Raw genomic sequence first — 13106 nt, forward strand, 5'->3', positions numbered from 1 at the left:
AGGCAAACACAGGCCCCAAAGGAATCCCTTGCCTCGTATGTAGAGAGACCACTGACTGGAATACCTAGCATCATTGGATCAAAACTTGAAGGACTGGTAAGCCTGGTATTTCTATATATGTCCTTTCTTTGTGAAAATTTCTTTGTTTATATAATGCTTTTGTTTCCTTTAGCCCAGTCTAGACCACTGGAAGGCAAGGTTTCAAATTATCTCCTCAGTTGGAAGTATCCATGTTTCGTGAAAAATTTATCAGTTTTTTTCTCCAACGTCTAGTATAATAATGAATTTAGCTTCCTGTCAAGAAAAACACTAAGTTCAAAGTATTATTTCCTTCACTTCTAATTACAAAGAAGTTTTACCTTTTGAGTGCCATTATACCATTTTACACAGTGCCATTAATATTTTAAGTAACAAGTAAGCAAATCGGATTAAAGTTTTTGAACTCTACTTCTCAGTATATTGATTTATCTTAAAAAGTACAAACTAAGCACAGTGGTGCAATTTTCCAGGCACTTTCAAGTTGCTTAAATATTTACAAATATGTAAGCACCCTGTATGAAAGCATGAAAGTTTTGGTGTCAGGAAGAAACACTCTGTGTATAACAAATCTTTAAATTTTTAACACTTGCACAGCTCCAAATATTCCTGAGAAAGTTCAGTCTTGTTGTCACTTGACATCTGCATGTCCTCATATTTCAGCAGTGTATCTTGGGGAACCATAACTTCGGTCACTTGATGTAACCACTAATTGCACAAAATACATGTAATGTGTTGCTCATCCAGGGAGAATGCATTGGGTCATCTTGTATTATCTAAAACGAAAGAAATGGCATGTTTATCACTAAGCAAAATAGCCATGGCCAAAAAAGGTATGTGTATACGAAATCACAGGCATATTCCAATTTATCACTGACACTTAGCTATTTAAAATGATGTAAAGCAGAAAGAGCAAAGAAAAACATTACTGACTCAAGTCTTCAAAGCTGTATTATAAAGGCAGCGTATCAAAAAAGCAGAAAAGATCTGGTTACTCATTAAGAAAAACAAAACGTTGTAAAATGCAAAATTCAAAAGAAAGTGAGAGGTAATAAAATGTTTAAAATTTTTTTTAATAGACGGTCAGAAAAGAGCCTCAACAGTGAACTATTTGATATGAGTTTATAGATCATCTTCTAAGAGTGGTTCTCAAGTTCACTTGGGGGCTATTCAATATGCAGATACCCATGCCCCTTTCCTGGAGACTTGGGAAATAATTTTAAGTGAAGAGAAAATAAGTCAATATTTCCAAATATACACCATAATTATGTAAACTCATTGATGCAAAAAAAAATTTAATGAAGAACTTCACAAATGTATTAATAATTTTATAACCTATAAGCATAAACCATATATATTCATAATAGTATAGACATTTTAAAAATTATCCATTTTGCGTGATCAAAGGCAACAGATATCTCATGCATGGATTAGATGAAAGAATAGCATACCAACCTCTTTACTGAACAATACCAACTTAGCTTTCGAGCTTTCAAGACTAGGTTCTCAAGTTAGCTTTGAAACTTCAGTAGGAAGCCTGAAAATGGCTTCTGGTGGCAGTAATGGGTCATATCATTTGTGTTGCTACAAATCACATCTTTATTATAAAGTCCATAATACAAGATTTTCCTCTTATAAAAGCTTGAAGAAGTTATAAAAGGACTTCATATTTTGATATAGTGTAACAGATAACACTGAAAAGGGCCGAGGAATATCCAGGCCATATCTTTTTGTCAAGTCATCATTTACGGAGCTAAACAGATAGCTGACATTTCAATGCACAGCTATATTTTATCTTATTTTATATTATTATATTTACCTTTGGGAAATAACAAATCTCAAATTTTGTGACTAAAAATAGTTACTTTATATGGGACTGTAATTGGAAATATTGATTTATAAAACTTCAGTAAAAACTCAACATTTGCCTAAACTAAGGTACATCTAAATATGATACATCATGACCGGACAGCTTTCATAAATATAAACCAATAGAAAGCAAGATTTTCTTGGTTAGCTATAAATATATTATATATAATATATAAGATAGAAGAATGCATAACATATAATGTATAATATATAATATCAAGGGTCTAAAATGTGGTCTCTAGAACTAAATATAATAGCCATGGTTTATAGAAATTAAATGAGAAAGACAGGTGGGAAATATGACAGCAGATTCATAAAGCCCACATTTTGGGGTGTTAAAAAAGAGACAAGGAACTTCCCTGGTGGTCCAGAGGATGGGACTCTATGCTCAGTAGGGTGGTGGGATCAGCCCCTGCTCAGGGAGCTGGATCCCACATGCCACAGCTAAGACGTGGTGCAGCCAAATAAATTTTTAAAAAGAGAGAGAGAGAGAAGAGGCCCAAAATGGAGTCACTTGTGCTAAACCCACATCACCTGAGTTATAATATATGGCCTACTTGTAGTTTTAGCCTTTTCCAGGCATCATGAGAAACACTGGGCTGGAAGAAGCACAAGCTGGAATCAAGATTTCCAGGAGAAATATCAATAACTTCAGATATGCAGATGACACCACCCTTATGGCAAAAAGTCAAGAGGAACTCAAAAGCCTCTTGATGAAGGTGAAAGAGGAGAGTGAAAAAGTTGGCTTAAAACTCAACATTCAGAAAACGAAGATCATGGCATCTGGTCCCATCACTTCATGGGAAATAGATGGGGAAACAGTGGAAACAGTGTCAGACTTTATTTTTTTGGGCTCCAAAATCACTGCAGATGGTGACTGCAGCCATGAAATTAAAAGACGCTTACTCCTTGGAAGGAAAGTTATGACCAACCTACATAGCATATTCAAAAGCAGAGACATTACTTTGCCAACAAAGGTCTGTCTAGTCAAGGCTATGGTTTTTCCTTTGGTCATGTATGGCTGTGAGAGTTGGACTGTGAAGAAAGCTGAGCACCAAAGAATTGATGCTTTTGAACTGTGGTGTTGGAGAAGACTCTTGAGAGTCCCTTGGACTGCAAGGAGATCCAACCAGTCCATTCTGAAGGAGGTCAGCCCTGGGATTTCTTTGGAAGGAATGATGCTGAAGCTGAAACTCCAGTACTTTGGCCACCTCATGTGAAGAGTTGACTCATTGGAAAAGACTCTGATGCTGGGAGGGATTGGGGGCAGGAGGAGAAGGGGACGACAGAGGATGAGATGGCTGGATGGCATCACTGACTTGATGGACGTGAGTCTGAGTGAACTCCGGGAGTTGGTGATGGACAGGGAGGCCTGGCGTGATGCGATTCATGGGGTTGCAAAGAGTCGGACACAACTGAGAGACTGAACTGAACTGAATCTTAACTAGTCAAAAAAGTACATATATTACTTTCAAGTTTGGAATTTCCTGGTCAGCACTAGTGAGGTAATCCAACTGACAGACCTTTGCTGTGCTCCAGAGGAAGGTGAGCTTGCTGGAAACAATCAGGTCTCTTTTAGAATAACTTCCTTGATCTGACTCCTTGTACCTGTAAAAGGCTTCCATTTTCTATGGCTCTTCAGAGCTTCTTTCAGTCTGCTACATGGGATCCTGCTGGACTTGTGAATCACTGAATAAAGCCAAAATCTTTAAAACTGACTCACCTGACTCTGAATAAAAAGCAGAGACATTACTTTGCTGACAAAGGTCCATATAGTCAAAGCTATGGTTTTTCCAGAGTTGGACCATAAAAAAGGCTAAGTGCCCAAGAATGGACACTTTCAAACTGTGGTGTCGGAGAAGACCCTTGAGAGTCTCTCGGACTGCAAGGAGATCCAACCAGCCCATCCTAAAGGAAATCAGTCCTGAATATTCATTGGAAGGACTGATTCTGAAGCTGAAACTCCAATATTTGGCCATCTGATGCAAAGAACTGACTCACTGGAAAAAGCCCTGATGCTGGGAAAGATTGAAGGCAAGAGGAGAAGGGGATGACAGAGGATGAAATGGTTGGATAGCATCACTGAATAAATGGGCATGTGTTTGAGCAAACTCCAGGAGGTGGTGAACGACTGGGAAGCCTGGTGTGTTGCAGTCCATGGGGTTGCAAAGAGTTGGACATGACTGAGCAAGTGAACAACCACAGTTGAATTTTGTTTTTTCACAAGGAAAAAAGAACCATATAGAATGCTCTAAATAACTTGATCATCATAATAGCAGTAAATTGAATAATTTGCTTTCAATTTGAATAATTTAGAGTTCAAGGCTAGGTCATACAGTTGCATGCAAATTCTACAACTGTAATATATATTGCCTTAAAATGCTATAATTGTTTTATATTTTTGTAAAGGAGGAGTTTTGCTGTTTTTTCCTATGGACAATGGAGAAGAGAACCCCATAAACTAGACAGTTTCTAGGAACAAATTGTGTAGTCTATTTGATTAAAGTATTCCCCAGATGGCTCAGATGGTAAAGAATTCACCTACAATGCAGGAGACCCGAGTTTGATCCCTGGGTTCAGAAGATCCCCTGGAGAAGGAAATGGCAACCCACTCCAGTATTCTTGCCTGGAGAATTCCACAGACAAAAGAGCCTGGTGAGCTACAGTCCATGGGGTCACAAAGAGTTGGACATGACTGAGTGACAACACTTCAACATAACCCAGAAGGGTGAGGGTGAAGAGAGGCATATCCCCACCGTACTCAGGGGCTGAACCTGAGACACAGACAATAAAGGAAGTGGAATGATTCCCTGCCTGCCTAGTCCTGATCACTGGACTGCTTTAGGAAGGAGACAAAAAAGGACCTCGGAAAACTGAGCAGCAAAGATATGCCTTGGGATGGTTTACACTCACTCTTAAGTGGGTTAACAGAAGTCAAGATGACAAAAAGAGGAAACAGATCACTGAGTCCAGACTCCTCAGGCTGGCGAGATTCCCTGCCATGAGAATAGGAGAGCAGGAGACTGGGATGACTCATCTCATTGAAAGATGGATGATGAAAGTCTGGCTGCCTGGCTTCTCCATACTGAGAAGATGACCATGGTTAGAAAATTGGACTCCTGGTCATGCAGTACAACTTTGGACTAATTATAACAAATTTCCCAAAGTCCTTTCTAACAGGAGTTAGATACCACAAGAAAGGTAGAGCTTGGAGTCAACTAGCTCCTGTTTTCTTTGAAATCTTTCTTCTCCCCCTCCCCATCATTATACTGCAGTGCTTTGGCACTAACCATGGTCAGTCTATTTGTAAGGACACCCTCCATGTGATGGTCTCACGCAGGGGAGTGTCTTCAGGCAAGCAGTGAAATGCTCATACCAGGACAGAGGAGGTTCTCCTTTCTGGAACCAGCAATAAGAATGTGTTCTCTAAAGGGCTGTAGTTATCCTTGTTTCTTTTAAGGGGTCTTAATTTCATAAAAAATTGAGAGTCTGAAGAGTTTCTGAAGCAAATATTGATCTTATTGGCTGTTTTCCTTCTTAAGGAAAGCAAAGAGATATTATGTAAGCTCAATAGGGCTCAGGCACTGAGGACCAGACCATCAGGCCATGACTTTTACATCTGTCGTGAAGACGTTAAAATAGCTGAGTGACAATCCATGTATAGAGTAGTTGTAAACACAGATTTCAGGAGCCTAATATAGGAATGACATTTACCAGGATAATTCAGGAGTACTCTGGTTTTAAGGTAAGTAGATCTATAAAAGTCTTAACTACTTAATTATGACAGAATTTGGCTGTCAGTGGTGAGCAGATCTTTGCTTCTATATGTTTCAGGTTGTGAACTATATAACTAAGCTAGTTATAACTGACATTAACAGTCAGTCAAACATTAGAATGCTAGGTATTATGAAATGAGAGTTTTGCAGGCTGTATGGGTATTAACACAATTCCTGAATTTGGGGATTCACTCAGGATCTCACCTAAATGATCATACAGTTGTCCCTCAGTATCCCCAGATGATTAGTTCCAGGGCCACTGTCCTCCTTCCCCCATGGATATTAAACTCTGAAGATGCTCAAGTTCCTTATATAAAATCACACACTATTTGCATATAACTTATGCATATCCTCTCCTGTACTTTAAAATCATCTCTAGATAATGTATAACAGCTAATACAATGTAAATGTTATGTAAATAGCTGCCTACATGCAGGAAATTCAAGTTTGGCTTTTTTGGAACTTTCTGGAAATTTTTTTTCAAATATTTTCGATCTTCAGTAGGTTGAATCCCTGGATGCGGAAGCTGCGAATATGGAGGGCCAACTGTAACTAGTTTCTTACAGCTAAAACAGGGATATTCATTTAGGGATCTGGCTGCTGAGCCAATCATTTCACTTCTCTAGGACCCTTCTTGAGAGACTCTTAGCCATGCTCACAGTAGATTAACTAGACTTGCACAGCTACTCACTTCTAATGGCACAGTGGTGCACAGAACAAAATAGCTTACTACATGAACAACTGCTGAAGCAACTGCCAGTAATTGCTTCAAATCTGATTTGCGGTATAGAACAAGGTGGCAGAGGAGTGGACATGGAGTGCATCTCTCTCCATGGATACATCAGGACTACACATTCAGACACAGAAGTGCTTGCAGAACAGCAGCTGAGAGCAGACGGGAGTACCCGACCACTGGAAAAGAGTATATAGAAGCATGCAAACACTCGGTAGGACAAAGGAACTAGGGGGAAAAACAGGAGTGTTACTAGGGCTGGACCTGCCCTCGGTGGGTGCTGAAACCGAAGGTGGGGTCCAATCCCCACACTGGGGCAATCATCTGGGTCAGAGGAGAAACATTTAAGGTTGAGAATGAAACAGCTGATCTGTGGTAGCCTAAATGGAATGAGAATAAGACAGTCCTTGCCACAGCCATACATACCCCGGACAGGGAAGCAGGTCCCCTGCAAGGCACAGCAGCTGGAAGCTGGAGCGCTGGGATTGTGGAGCAATTCCAGGGTGAGGGCTGCTGTTGACTGTGGCAAGACTGACCTAGGAGATGTGAGGGAGGAAATTGTGGTGGAAAGTGCCTGTGGTGGAAAGCTAGGCAGCCACGGAAGCAAGACGATACTGCTGGAGCCATCACCATAGCCTCTCTCTCCCCACATGCCAGCACTGGCAGCTGAACAATAGAGAGGCTGGCCCATCAAACCCCTGACTGCACTGAACTACAGAGCAGGACCCCATCCAGGGTGTTCCTCGAAGTGACTGATGTGCTGAACTACAGAGTAGGACCCCTACCTACCGGGGCCTCTCTATGTGCCTGACATGCTGAACAACAGTGAAGGACCCCAGGCAAGGGAGATCGCTAAGTGCCTAAATGTGAGGAGCTACAGAGAAACACTAGCCAAAGAGGTCTTCTGATCGCCAGCTACCAGAGGCTCAAAAAAGATTCTGATAGGGCAATAACTCCTACAGCAGAGGCAGTCCGTATCCCTGAACACTTGGTGCTGCCATGATCCCTGAAGGCAGCTGCGCCACCTTCATGCTCAACCCTCACTGGGGCAGAGCTGCCACAGGCAAAAAAAAATCTTGCATCTACGCACATGGGGTTGCTTTGGTTGTGTCCAACTCTGTGACCCTGTGGACTGTGGACTGCCAGGCTTCTCTGTCAGGGGGGTTCTCCAGGCAAGAATATTGGAGTGTATTGGCCAATATTGGTTGCCATAACTTTCTAGAGCACTGCGTTTATTGCTGCCCTAGCCTCCAACCATCCTGAGTACTTGGTGCTGCCTGAAACCTGTGACCCAAGCAACTGCACCACGTCCGTAGCTGGCCCTCACTGGGGCAGACCCAAGTCCTCCAGGGCAGCCTCAGGAACAAACCCAAGTGGATGACCCATGTGCAAAGGTGGAAATAAACCACAATTGAAACCCGGGGGCAGTGTGGCTAAGAAAGAAGACCCAAAACCTTCCCACCAGCTGTACAAGCTGCAGATTAAATCCACACGATCAACTAGGCAGACTCTGTGTCTATGGGATATATAAAAGGACACTGAGAGCTCCCACCAAAGAAAACGCAATATTTCTTATAGCTGTGTACATTGGAGAAAATTTTTGAAAAGATTATACTTGATAATTTCCACAACATGGATAAGGAAATGGTCAATCAAGTCCAGGAGTTGCAAAAAAAGGAAGAAAGAGTTTAACCTTGAAGTCTGGGAAAAGGAGACCTCAAACACAGTAAGTTTAAAAAATTATTGAAAAGGCAGAGAAATACTACACAAATGAAGGAACAAACTAGAAACACAGAAGTCCAAATAAATGAAGAAGAAATAGGCAAACTACCTGAAAAAGAATTCAGAATAATGATAGTAAAGATGATCAAAACCTTGAAAACAGAATGGAGAAAATGTAAGAATCAATTAACAATGACCTAGAAGAATTAAAGAATAAATATACAGGGACAAACAATACAATTACTGAAATTAAAAATACTCTAGAAGGAATCAATAGCAGAATACCTGAAGCAGAAGAATGGATGAGTGAGCTGGAAGATAAAATGGTGTCAGATCAGATCAGATCAGATCAGTCACTCAGTTGTGTCCGACTCCTTTCGACCCCATGAATTGCAGCACACCAGGCCTCCCTGCCCATCTCCAACTCCCCAGAGTTCACTGAGACTCACGTCCATCAAGTCAGTGATGCCATCCAGCCATCTCATCCTCTGTTGTCCCCTTCTCCTCCTGCCCCCAATCCCTCCCAGCATCAGAGTCTTTTCCAATGAGTCAACTCTTCACATGAGGTGGCCAAAGTACTGGAGTTTCAGCTTCAGCATCATTCCTTCCAAAGAAATCCCAGGGCTGATCTCCTTCAGAATGGACCGGTTGGATCTCCTTGCAGTGCAAGGGACTCTCAAGAGTCTTCTCCAACACCACAGTTCAAAAGCATCAATTCTTTGGCGCTCAGCTTTCTTCACAGTCCAACTCTCACATCCATACATGACCAAAGGAAAAACCATAGCCTTGACTAGACGGACCTTTGTTGGCAAAGTAATGTCTCTGCTTTTGAACATGCTATCTAGGTTGGTCATAACTTTCCTTCCAAGGAGTAAGCGTCTTTTAATTTCATGGCTGCAGTCACCATCTGCAGTGATTTTGGAGCCCAGAAAAATAAAGTCTGACACTGTTTCCACTGTTTCCCCATCTATTTCCCATGAAGTGATGGGACCAGATGCCATGATCTTCGTTTTCTGAATGTTGAGTTTTAAGCCAACTTTTTCACTCTCCTCTTTCACCTTCATCAAGAGGCTTTTGAGTTCCTCTTGACTTTCTGCCATAAGGGTGGTGTCATCTGCATATCGGAGATTATTGATATTTCTCCCGGCAATCTTGATTCCAGTTTGTGTTTCTTCCAGGCCAGCGTTTCTCATGATGTACTCTGCATATAAGTTAAATAAACAGGGTGACAATATACAGCCTTGATGAACTCCTTTTCCTATTTGGAACCAGTCTGTTGTTCCACGTCCAGTTCTAACTGTTGCTTCCTTACCTGCATACAGATTTCTCAAGAGGCAGATCAGGTGGTCTGGTATTCCCATCTCTTTCAGAATTTTCCACAGTTTATTGTGATCCACACAGTCAAAGGCTTTGGCATAGTCAATAAAGCAGAAAGAGATGTTTTTCTGGAACTCTCTTGCTTTTTCCATGATCCAGAGGATGTTGGCAATTTGATCTCTGGTTCCTCTGCCTTTTCTAAAACCAGCTTGAACATCAGGAAGTTCACGATTCACATATTGCTGAAGCCTGGCTTGGAGAATTTTGAGCATTACTTTACTAGCGTGTGAGATGAGTGCAACTGTGCGGTAGTTTGAGCATTCTTTGGCATTGCCTTTCTTTGGGATTGGAATGAAAACTGACCTTTTCCAGTCCTGTGGCCACTGCTGAGTTTTCCAAATTTGCTGGCATATTGAGTGCAGCACTTTCACAGCATCATCTTTCAGGATTTGGAATAGCTCAACTGGAATTCTGTCACCTCCACTAGCTTTGTTCGTAGTGATGCTTTTTAAGGCCCACTTGACTTCACATTCCAGGATGTCTGGCTCTAGGTCAACTGCTAAAAGCAGAATAAAGTAAAAAGAATGAAACGAACTGAGGATAGTCTCAGAGACCTCTGTGACAATATTAAACACACCAATATTCGAATTATAGGGGCCCTAGAAGAAGAAGAGAAAAAGAAGGGGTATAAGAAAATTTTTGAAGATATTATACTTGATAATTTCCGCAACATGGATAAGGAAATGGTCAATCAAGTCCAAGAGTGGTAGAGTCCCATAAAGCATAAACCCAAGGAGAAACACACCAAGACACATACTAATCAAACTAACAAAGACTAAACACAAAGAAAGAATATTAAAAGCATCTAGGGAAAAGCAAGGAGTAACATACAGGGAAACCCCATATGTTTAACAGCTGATCTTTCAGCAGAAACTCTGAAGGCCAGAAGAGACTGGCAGGATATATTTAAAGAACTGAAATGGAAAAATCTACAACCAAGATTACTCTACCTGGCAAGGATCTCATTCAAATTTGATGGAGAAATCAAAAACTTTTCAAACAAGCAAAAGTTAAGAGAATTCAGTACCATCAAACCAGCTTTACAAGAAATGTTACAGGGACTCTATAGTCAGGAAATACAAGAGAAGAAAAAGTTCTACAGAAAAAAACCCCAATTAAGACAATGGCATTAGGAATATATCAATAATTACTTTAAGTGCAAATCGATTAATTGCTCCAACCAAAAGACACAGACTGGCTAAATGGATACAAAAACAAGACCCATGTATATGCTGTCTACAAGAAACCCACTTCAGACCTAAAGACACATATAGACTGAAAGTGAGAGGATGGAAAAGTGTATTCGATGCAAATGGAAAGCAAAAGAAAGCTGGGGTAGCAATCCTCATATCAGACAAAGTAGACCTTAAAATAAAGAATATTATAAGAGATAAGGAAGGACTCTACATAATGATCAAGGGATCAATCCAAGAGAAAGACATAACAATTGTAAATATCTATGCACCCAACATAGGAGCACCTCAATACATAAGACAAGCACTAGCAGACATAAAAGGAGAAATTGACAGTAACACAATAAGTAGGAGACTTTAACACCCCACTCGCACCAATGGAAAGATCATCAAAACAGAAAATTAATAATGAAATACAAGTCTTAAATGATTCATTAGATGAGATGGATCTCATTGACATCTTCAGGACATTCCAGCCACATGCAGAAGGATACACCTTCTTCTCAAGTACCCATGGAACATTCTCCAGGATAGACCACATCTTTGGTCACAAATGAAGCCTCAGTAAATTTAATAAAATTGAAATCATATCAAGCATCTTTTCCAACCACAATGCTATAAGACTAGATATCAAGTATGATGAAAAAAATCTAAAAAGTACAAACACATGGAGATTAAAGAGTACATTTTAAAATAACAAGCAGATTACTGAAGAAATAAAAAGGGATATCAAAAAATTCCTAGAAACAAGTGACAATGAAAACACGGCAACTCAAAACCTATGGGATGCAGCAAATGCAGTTCTAAGAGGTAAGTTCATAGTAATACAATCCTATCTCAAGAAACAAGAAAAACATCAGACAACCTAACTTTAAACCTAAAATGTAAAAAAAAGAGCAAAAAAACCAAGATTAGTAGAAAGAAACAAATCATCAAGATCTGAAAAAGAAATGAAAAAAATGAAATGAAAAAGAAACGAAAGAAACAATAGTAAAGATTAATAAAATGAAAAGCTGGTTCTTTGAGAAGATAAAATGGACAAACCATTAGGCAGACTCATCAAGAAAAAAAGAGAGAAGAATCAAATCAACAAAGTTAGAAATAAAAAAGGAGAGGTTACAACAGACAATGCAGAAATACAAAGGATTATAAGAGAGTATTATGAACAATTATATAGCAAGAAAATGGATAACCTGGAAGAAATGGACAGATTCTTAGAAAAGTTTAGTCTTCAAAGAGTGAATAAGGAATAAATAGAAATTATGAACAACCCAATTACAAGCACTGAAATTGAAGCTGTGATCAAATTTCTCCCAAAAAACAAGAGCCCAGGACCAGATGGCTTCACAGGAGAATTCTATCAAACATTTAGAGAAAAGCTAATGGCTATCCTTCTAAAACTCTTTCAAAAACTGCAAAGGAAGAAAAACTTCCAAACACATTCTATGAGACCACCATCACCCTGATACCAAAACCAGATACAGACAACACAAAAAAGAAAACTACAGGTCAATATCACTGATGAACATAGATGCAAATATCCTCACAAAATTTTAGCAAACAGAATTCAACGAAACATTAAAAAGCTCATACACCATGATCAAGTTGAGTTTATTCCAGGGATGCAAGGATTCATCAATATATACAAATCAATCAATGTGATACACCATATTAACAAATTGAAAGATAAAAAAGCACATGATAATCTCAATAGGTGCAGAAAAATCATTTGACAAAATCCAGCACCCATTTATGATTAAAACTCTTCAAAAAATGTAATCAATACTGTGAAAATGACTATACTACCAAATGCAATCTACAGATTCAATGTGATCCCTGTCACAATTACCAATGGGATTTTTCACAGGACTAAAACAAAAAATTTCACAATTCATATGGAAACACAAAAGACCCAAAAGACCCCAAATAGCCAAAGCAGTCTTGAGAAAGAAGATTAGAGCTGGAGGAATTGACTTTCCTGATTTTAGATTATACTACAAAGCTACAGTCATCAAGATAGTATGGTACCGGCACAAAAACAGAAATATTCACCTATGGAACAAGATAGAAAGCCCAGAGATAAAGTCACGCACCTATGGATACCTTAGTTTTGACAAAGGAGGCAAGAGTATACAATGGGGCAAAGAGAATCTCTTCAATAAATGGTCCTGGGAAAACTGGACAGCTACATGTAAAAGAATGAAATTAGAACACTGCCTAACACCATACACAGATAAACTCAAAATGGAGTAAAGATCTAAATATAAGACCAGAAACTATAAAACTTTTAGAGGAAAATATAGGCAGAACACTCAATGACATAAATCAAAGCAACATCCTCTATGACCCACCTCCTAGAGCAACAGAAATTAAAACAAAAGTAAACAAGTGGGACCTGAT

At 39.6% G+C, this 13106-nt stretch overlaps 1 long non-coding RNA gene across 1 annotated transcript; it reads right to left on the reverse strand.

The window, feature by feature from the left end:
• Positions 1–428: 428 nt before the first annotated feature.
• LOC147341572 (uncharacterized) lies at positions 429–10093 on the reverse strand. The gene is made up of 2 exons (XR_015159141.1): positions 9449–10093; positions 429–812 (listed from the first exon to the last, which is right to left on the reverse strand). It is a non-coding gene; the product is annotated as an uncharacterized LOC147341572 (long non-coding RNA).
• Between the last annotated feature and the right edge of the window lie 3013 nt (positions 10094–13106).

The sequence above is a fragment of the Bos grunniens genome, chromosome X (genome assembly GCF_055505025.1).
Source record: "Bos grunniens cultivar Pamir isolate PY7600 chromosome X, Bosgru_T2T1.0, whole genome shotgun sequence".
NCBI lineage: Eukaryota > Metazoa > Chordata > Mammalia > Artiodactyla > Bovidae > Bos > Bos grunniens.